At 40.0% G+C, this 9,066-nt stretch overlaps 1 non-coding gene across 1 annotated transcript; it reads right to left on the bottom strand.

The window, feature by feature from the left end:
• Nucleotides 1-2,843: 2,843 nt before the first annotated feature.
• TRNAS-GCU (transfer RNA serine (anticodon GCU)) lies at nt 2,844-2,919 on the bottom strand. Its single transcript has one exon. It is a non-coding gene; the product is annotated as a tRNA-Ser (tRNA).
• Between the last annotated feature and the right edge of the window lie 6,147 nt (nt 2,920-9,066).

Genomic DNA, 9,066 nt, shown 5'->3' with positions numbered 1-9,066 from the left:
AAAAATGAAACTAGATCACCAGCTTACACCACTCACAAAAATAAACTCAAAATGAATAAAAGACTTAAATGTAGGTAGTGAAACCATAAGCATCTTAGCAGAAAACATAGCCAGTAAGCTCTCCGACATCTCTCAGAGCAATATATTTACTGATTTATCTCCACGAGCAAGTGAAATAAAAGACAGGATAAACAAATGGGACCATATCAAATTAAAAAGCTTTTGCACAGCTAAAGACAATAAGAACAGAATAAAAAGACAAACTACACAATGGGAGAACATATTTGACAATACATCTGGTAAGGGGTTAATAACCAAAATTTATAAAGAACTTGTAAATCTCAATACCAGGAAGACAAACAATACAATCAAAAAATGGGGGAAAAAATGAATAGTCACTTCTCCAAAGAGGACATACAGATGGCCAATAGGCATATGAAAAATGCTCAACGCCCTTGGCTGGTTGGTTCAGCGGTAGAGTGTCGGCCTGGCGTGCGGGGGACCCGGGTTCGATTCCCAGACAGGGCACATAGGAGAAGCGCCCATTTGCTTCTCCACCCCGCCCCCCTTTTTCCTCTCTGTCTCTCTCTTCCCCTCCCGCAGCCAAGGCTCCATTGGAGCAAAGATGGCCCAGGCACTGGGGATGGCTCCTTGGCCTCTGCCCAGGCGCTAGAGTGGCTCTGGTCGCGGCAGAGCGACGCCCCGGAGGGGCAGAGCATCGCCCCCTGGTGGGCAGAGCGTCGCCCCTGGTGGGCGTGCCGGGTGGATCCCGGTCAGGCGCATGCGGGAGTCTGTCTGACTGTCTCTCTCCATTTCCAGCTTCAGAAAAATACAAAAAAAAAAAAATGCTCAACATCACTAATCATTAGAGCAATGCAAATTAAAACCACAATGAAATATCACCTCACACCAGCCAGAATGGCACTCATCAACAAAACAACACAGAATAAGTGCTGGCAAGGATGTGGAGAAAAAGGAACCCTCCTGCACTGCTGGTGGGAATGCAGACTGGTGCAGGCACTGTGGAAAACAGTATGGAGATTCCTCAAAAAACTGAAAATCGAACTGCCCTTTGACCCAGCTATCCCACTTTTAGGAATATACCCCAAGAACACCATAGAATGGCTCCAAAAGGAGAAATGCACCCCCATTTTTGTGGCAGCATTGTTCACAATAGCGAAGATCTGGAAACAGCCCAAGTGTCCGTCAGTGGACAAGTGGATTAAAAAAGCTTTGGTACATATATACTATGGAATACTACTCAGCCATAAGAAATGATGACATTGGATCATTTACAATGACATGGATGGACCTTGATAACATTATACAGAGTGAAATAAGTAAATCAGAAAAAACTAAGAACTATATGAATCCATACATAGATGGGACACATAAAAATTAGACTCAGAGACATGAACTAGAATGTGATGGCAATGGGGGTTGGGGATGGGGGGAGGGAGGAGGGGACGAGGAAGGAGAGAGGGGGTGGGGGAGGGGAAGAGCACAAAGAAAACCAGATAGAAGGTGACAGAAGACAATGTCACTTTGGGGAGGGGTACACAGCACAATCAAATGTCAAAATAATCTGGAGATGTTTTCTCTCAACATATGTACCCTGATTTATCAATGTCACTGCATTAAATTTAATAATAATAAAAAAAAGAAAAGGAAGAGAATAAATGAACCTAAAACTTAGAATTTTTTTAATTACAGAACTAGAGTATGTCTGTCAGAAGGAATTAGAAGAGGAAAACCATTTACAAGCACCAAGGATTGCCAGAGCTCGTGTTTGGAACAGCAACAGCATGGCTGCGTGCACTGAACTCTCCTCCAGGGCAGCCTGGAGCCACTGCTGAGAACAGTTTCCCACCATGTGGCATGGCTCAGTCAGCCAGGTCAGACTTCCCATTGGTGAGGGTGAGGCTATCTCTCATACATCATTGTGAGGGTGTCTCACATCGTCTCTGTGAAAACAGTGCACAGAAGGTCCTCTACCTTAGATCAGACCACATGAAACAGCGGCCACCTTAGGATTCTGAGATGACGCATTTTTCCAAACAATCTTAGGTCCCACATGTACCACACTATGCTCAGCTCTTCAGGTGTAGTAAAGATGAAAGGCTGTGGCACCTAACCATGGCAAGCTGTCTAATGGAGAGCAGGCATGACTTAATAGATGGATAGAGAGGTGAGCAAACAAAGAGAGTAAGATCATGGCAGAGTTCAAATGGTGCATATAGAGATTCCAACCCCAACTTTTATAAATATATCTAGATGTATGTTTAAATATTCATAGCAGAATGGAGGAAATGCTCCTCTGAGTCACTGTGTTGGCCTCTGTCTCTCAGGTGGTTCCTTTTTTGTGATATAACAGACACCTGGGCAGTCAGGAGAGGAGGGATCTGATAGGTCTTCCTTTTGTCTGAGGAACCACGTGTTCAGGGGATGGGATGCAGACAGTTCCAGGTTGTCATGTAGAAAGCAAGCACAAGCGCCTTGGAGTTGGGGACAGTCCTCCTAAACAGAGTCTCACATTTTAGGTTTTATTTGTTTTGTTTTGCATTTTTCTGAAGTTGGAAACGGGGAGGCAGTCAGACAGACTCCTGCATGCGCCCGACCGGGATCCACCTGGCACGCCCACCAGGGGGTGATGCTCTGCCCATCTGGGGCATCGCTCTGCCTCAATCGGAGCCATTCTAGCACCTGAGGCAGAGGCCACAGAGCCATCCTCAGCGCCCGGGCAACTTTTGCTCCAATGGATCCTTGGCTGCGGGAGGGGAAGAGAGAGACAGAGAGGAAGGAGAGGGGGAGAGGTGGAGAAGCAGATGGGCGCTTCTCCTGTGTGCCCTGGCCAGGAATCGAACCCGGGACTCCTGCACAGCAGGCCGATGCTCTGCCACTGAGCTAATCAGCCAGGGCTGAGTCTCACATTTTAAAAATAAGATAGGAGGACACTGCCACCACACTAGAGTGGAAAGAAAGTTCTTTAAAGAAAAATGTAAGCCCTGGCCAGCTAGCCCTGTTGGTTAGTGGGCTGTCCTGGTACAACACGCTTATGGTTCTGGTTAACTCCCCAGTCGGAGCACAGATGGGAAGTGACCAGTGAATGCACAACTAAGTGGAACAACAAAGGAATATTTCTCTCTCTCACTCTCATCCCGCTCTCTCTTCCTGTCTCTGTTGCTCAAAATTTGTCAATCAAAAAATTTATTATCACCCTCCCCAAATAATGAGAACAATACTCCACCAGAATTCTACACAACTGTGAAGCTACGATAATGAAAAATTGAGCTAGCTAGAGGATGTTCATGGGACAGGATGCAGCCATGGTTGGGGAAGCAGAGAGAGAAAGAAAGAGAAAGAGTAAAACAAAGGAAAAGAAAGAAAGAATAAATCTAAAATTGTGTTCCATCCTCTGGGCCTAGTGTTTCTACTAGTAATTTTAAAGTTGTTTATACTTAAGGGTTTATAAATTTATATTGTTACTGTTAGAAATCAAGATTTCACTATAAGTAACACATATAAATATAAATTTTGTGTTTATTAAAAACCCAATGATCTATAATGTGAATTCATTTATTTTCTAAAATATATATATATATTTTATTTATTTATTATTTTAGCTGTCCACTGAAAAATATAGAAAGCAATAACAATCTGGAAGTAATTAGCTATCCTAGCATCTGAATTGTGGTATCAAATACCATTTCTTATTAAATCTACTTGGGCTCAAACTAGAAATGGCTGAACCCAGGACTGGGCAAGAGATGGACAAGAGAAACCTATGACATTTGTCTTGTGTGAAAGCAAAGAAGTTATCAGAGAATACTGAGGCCATATAAAAGGACACAGTGGCTCTTACTTGCCACAGAGAGGACAATGTGAGCACCGAAAGAATACACGAAAATTTAAAAACTGTAATATATAGAAACACATGAATTCATTGATGGCACATAAAAAATTCTGAAAATAGAAATAATAAAAGAATCAAACATTTGCGTTGCCATTTATGTATCACAGAGTTTATGAATGAAAGGCCTTCTTTACAAAACTGTTTTAACCAACAAATACAGGAGAAATATTAACATTAGAATGTTACTTTCTGCAACCTCTAATGATATGCTGGATTTAGACAATTAGCATAATTTGATCCATCATTCTATTGCTTGGTCTGGCTTTTTTTCTGGATCTACCATCCTACTCCTCTATCTCCCCCATCACTTCCTCCATCACTCTTTATATCCCTTCATCTCTCCATCTCTACGTTCATACTTAGTCTCTTTTCCCATTGCACTGCTCACTGTTTTTCTCTTTCTGACTCCTTGTCCAGCTCTATCCATCTTCCTCTATTTCTATTTCTCTTTGTCTCTCTCTATTTCTCTCCTTAATTCTTTTCTGTCTCTCTCTGTCTCTCTTCTTTGTCTCTCTGTATTTGCTTCTGTACAGGGTGGGGCAAAAGTCAGCTTACAGTTGTGAGTAGGAGAATCAGTTTGTTATATTATTACTTATTCATTCTTGTGTTATTATTCATATGAACAACTGTAAACCTATTTTTGTGCCATACTGTATTTGTCTCTCCACATCTATCTGCCTGTCTCTAAATTAGTCTTCTTTTTTTTAATTCTCTAGTTATATCTCTTTTATCTATTTTTTATTCTAATTTCACCTTTCTATGTCATTTTCAATTCATTTCCATGGTCATAATAACTATGTTAAATTTTTAAATATTCCAACATCTGTGTCATTTTAGGATGACATCTGTTAACTGGCTTTTCTTTATGGAGATATTCCTATATATTTCTTTATGGAGATTTTCCTAGTTTTCCATATATTGAGTTATTTTGGATTATATTCTGCACATTTTGAATATTATAAGGTTTCAGATATTATTTACATATTATGAGGAATGTTTAGTTTTTCTGTTAGTAAGCCTTTGATGCAGTGAGGGGTTTCAAGTTCTTACCTGTCATTGGAGGATAATTCCAATCACAGCAGTTTCAAAGCCTTGCACTACTGTCCTAGTTGGGTAGCATCCAGGTGCCAGTCTAGGACCTGGGCAGTGGTCTGCCCCTAGTTCAGTTTGTAAAGCCTTTGGTAGGCTTTTAGGGCCATATTTATGCATGTGCAGCTAAGAGGTGCATCCCGTTGTTCTAACACCATTGTATGAAATGTTGGGACCCTGAGAAAGAAGATGCTTACTAAGAAGTGCTCCTGGTGGCAAACCTGGGCTCAAATTTAAGAGGCATCTATATTAGGATTGAAGAAGTCAAAGTGTCAGTTTTTGCAGATGACACATATCTATATATAGAAACTCTAAAGACCTCTCCAAAAAAACTCTCAGAAACAATAAACAAATAAAATAAAGTTGCAGGATACAAAATCAAGGTAGAAAACACACTGCATTTGTATATACTAATAATAAAATTTCAGAAAATATAAAAAACAATTCTTTTTGCAATTGAAACAAAAGAATAAAATACATAGGAATAAACTTAACAAAATATGTGAAGGATTTATATGCTAAAACCTACAAAGCATTATTAAAAGAGATTGAAAAAGTCACAATGAAATGGAAATATACTCCATGTTCATGATTTAGAAGAATCAATCTAGTTATGTCCATTTATAGTTAATATGTTCATATTAACTAAAGCCATATACAGATTTAATGCAATCCCAAACAATATTTTTTAATAAATTTTTATTAATTTTAATGGGGTCACATTAATAAATCAGGGTACATATGTTCAAAGAAAACATCTCCAGGTTATCTTGTCATTCAATTATGTTGCATACCTGTCACTCAAAGTCAGATTATCCTCTGCCACCTTCTATCTGGTTTCCTTTGTGCCCCTCCCCTCCCCCCTCCTTCCCTACCCTCCCTCCCCCCCATACAAAATTTCAATGTCATTTTTAAAAGAAATTAAACAAAAAAAATCATCAGATTTGTATTGAATCACTAAAGACCCAAGCAGCCAAAGAAATTCTGAGGCATAAATGACCCCCACAAAGCTGGAGGTATCACACTATTATTTCAAATTATACTGCAGAGCTATGATACCAAAACAGCATGGTATTGGCAGAAAAACATTCATACAGATCAAGAGAAAATTCAGATCCCATAAATAAAACCACATGTATATAGGCAAATATTTTTGTCAAAGGAGCAAAAAAAAAAACACAATGGAAAAAAGAAACCCTTTTTGATAAATGGTGCTGGGAAAATTGGAAAGCCACATTCCAAAGAACAAAACTAGACTACAGTTTGTCCCCATGTACAAAAATAAATTCAAATAGGATCAAAAACCTAAATATAAGATCTGAAACATGAAATTACATAGAAGAAACATAGGTACTAAACTCATGGATGTTGGTCGTAGAGAACATTTTATAAATTTGACCCCCAAAGTAAGGAATGTAAAGGCAAAAGCAAATAAATAGAACTATATCCAACTAACAAGCATCTGCACAGCAAAAGAAATTTTCTACAAAACAGAAAAACACCCAAACAAATGAGAGATGCTATTTGCAAACAGCTCTTGACAGGGGATTAATATCCAAAATATGTAAAGAACATACACAACTCAACACCAAACTAACAATCCAATTAAAAAATAGTCAGAGGACCTGAAGAGACACTTCTCCCAAGAAGACATACAAACAGATATAGAAAAAGAAGTTCAACTTCACTACCTATGAGGGAAATGCAAACTACAATGAGATACCAACTCACACCTGTTAGAATGTCTATTATCAACAAAACAAGTAAAAGCAAGTGTTGGAGAGGTTGTGGAGTAAAGGGAAGTGTCATTCACTATTGGTGGAAGTGTAAACTGGTACTGCCACTCTGGAAACCAGTGCATTAGTTCCTCAAAAACTTAAGAGTAGAGTTATCATATACAAGCAGCAATCCCTCTTCTGAGTATCCAAAAAACTGGGAAATATATATTTCCAAAGATATATGCATCCCTATGTTCATTGCAGCACTACTAACGGTGGCCAAGACATGAAAACAGCCATAGTGTTCTTTGATAGAGGATTGGATAAAGAAGATGTGGTGCATCAAAGCTAAGAAATACTACTCAGCCATAAGAAAAGATGAAATACTGCCATTTGTGACATGGATAGACCTTGAGAATATTACGCTAAGCAAAATAAATAAGTGAGAAAACGCTAAGACTCCTATGATTTTACTCATATGTGGGATATAAAACTGAAGCTCATAGACACAGACAACAGCTTCATGGTTACCCAAGAAAAAGGAGCCCAGTAAAGGGAGCTAAATATATGGTGAAAAAAGACTATTTGACTTTGGGTAGCAGGAACACACTGCATTATACAGATCATTTTCATAGAAATCTACACTTGAAACCTATAAAATCTTAACCAATATCACCATAAAACATTTTATAAAAAAATAATATAACATTAAAAGTAGAGCTTAGCAGTAATTTCAATACAGAGGCCACTCATGGAAATCTCACTTCAGCGGGCAGCCTGCACTAAGCTGCCTGCCTGCTGCACTGACCTGCCTGCCTGCTGCACTGACCTGCCTGCCTGCAGTGTGGTCCTGCCCTCTGAGCCAGCTTTTATAAAGGAGTTCCTGGAATCCTATTCCAACCAATAGGACTGAGACTTTCCCTGTCCAATTGGAGCTATGCAACTATATATCCATTAGGATCTTCACTGACCAATCAGAACTGCTGCATTTTGATCAATCAGGATAATGCCCTTTGAACCAGTTCAACTGTGAGGATTTGGAGCCCTCACTTGCATAAAGACAGACCAATCAGAGACCAGGGTGGGACTTCTATCTATATAAGTCAGCTTTCCTCTGATTCTAGAAGCATATTTTCTGTTTCCACTGAGGTCCACAGACTGTGTTTCCCTGGCTGGAGTGGAAACATGGAAGCTATTTCACTGTACCAGAATGAAACCAACTGGATCAAAGCAAGTGGAGCAGCAGTCCAGAGCAAAGCAGATCAGTCGGCTGGAAAGGAGACTCGCCCCAGGTGGGACTTGAACTAGGCCTGCCTCACCCCGGGCCTCCTCCCAGCCATGCTGCTTCATAAATGAGCTGCTGTTGAGCTGTTCCACAGCAGTGCTGTTCTCACAGTCATGCTGTATCACAACTGAGCGGTTTGAACAGAGTAATGTGTCCTTCTTCACTGCACCCCAAATTTGGGATTCCTGTTAACATTGAATTGACACCAACGATCATGTGTGTATCTAATATATAACATGTGTAATACATAGTACATAGTAGTGTATAATAAAATGACCTGTATATATGTATATATCTAATCTTCCTGGAGCCTGTAAAATGTCGGCTTGTCTTGTCAGCTCTTTATGATGGGAGAATAAGTCCAAGATCACAAATGCAAATTTACTTTATTGACTTCTCCTAATTGTACCTGTCACATATCAAGATATCAGAATCGTTATGGTGAAGATAGAAGACTGTTCAAACTGAGGAGCTGGTTACATCACACTATAACTAACTATTGCTTGTATTTCTATTTCATCTGGCCAAATATGGCAAGTAGTCTATTGTGAATTATTAGAATTTCTATGATTGTATGACCTCTAAGTCAACATCTATTTTCTATATTTGTTTGAGACTACAATGAGGCAGGTCAATAGTGATGGCAATGACCCTCGGGAGAGCCCAAACCTCTATAGATATTTATGGAGCAGCTTACTGTGTGTCTGTTTTGGAAGATTCACATAAGAGTGTCAGTAAAACTAAATCATAGTGTGTGTTCTCTCCATTAAAGGTTAAAAGAAGCTCTTGGTGTGTAACATTTTCTTATAGTTAATCTGGGCAGAGACATAGTTGGGAACCAGTGACTCTAATGTAAATCATTACTCATTGCACTGAGCTAAAAGAGGAATTAAAGGTGGAGCTGAGAGGGAGGCAGACGCGGTAGACAAGGGGCCCACCTCGTGTTCCTGTGCCCTGGGCTCGTGTTCCTCTAGCCCTTCCTATGGCTCCCAGGAAGCAGCAAGCTCTCCTGCTAGCACTGTGGCAGGGCTGGGCCAGGCAGCGCTTCAGGGTACCCGAGT

Source organism: Saccopteryx bilineata, chromosome 4 (genome assembly GCF_036850765.1).
Source record: "Saccopteryx bilineata isolate mSacBil1 chromosome 4, mSacBil1_pri_phased_curated, whole genome shotgun sequence".
In the NCBI taxonomy this organism is placed as follows: Eukaryota; Metazoa; Chordata; class Mammalia; order Chiroptera; family Emballonuridae; genus Saccopteryx; species Saccopteryx bilineata.
This window is presented reverse-complemented; position numbering and strand designations above follow the sequence as displayed.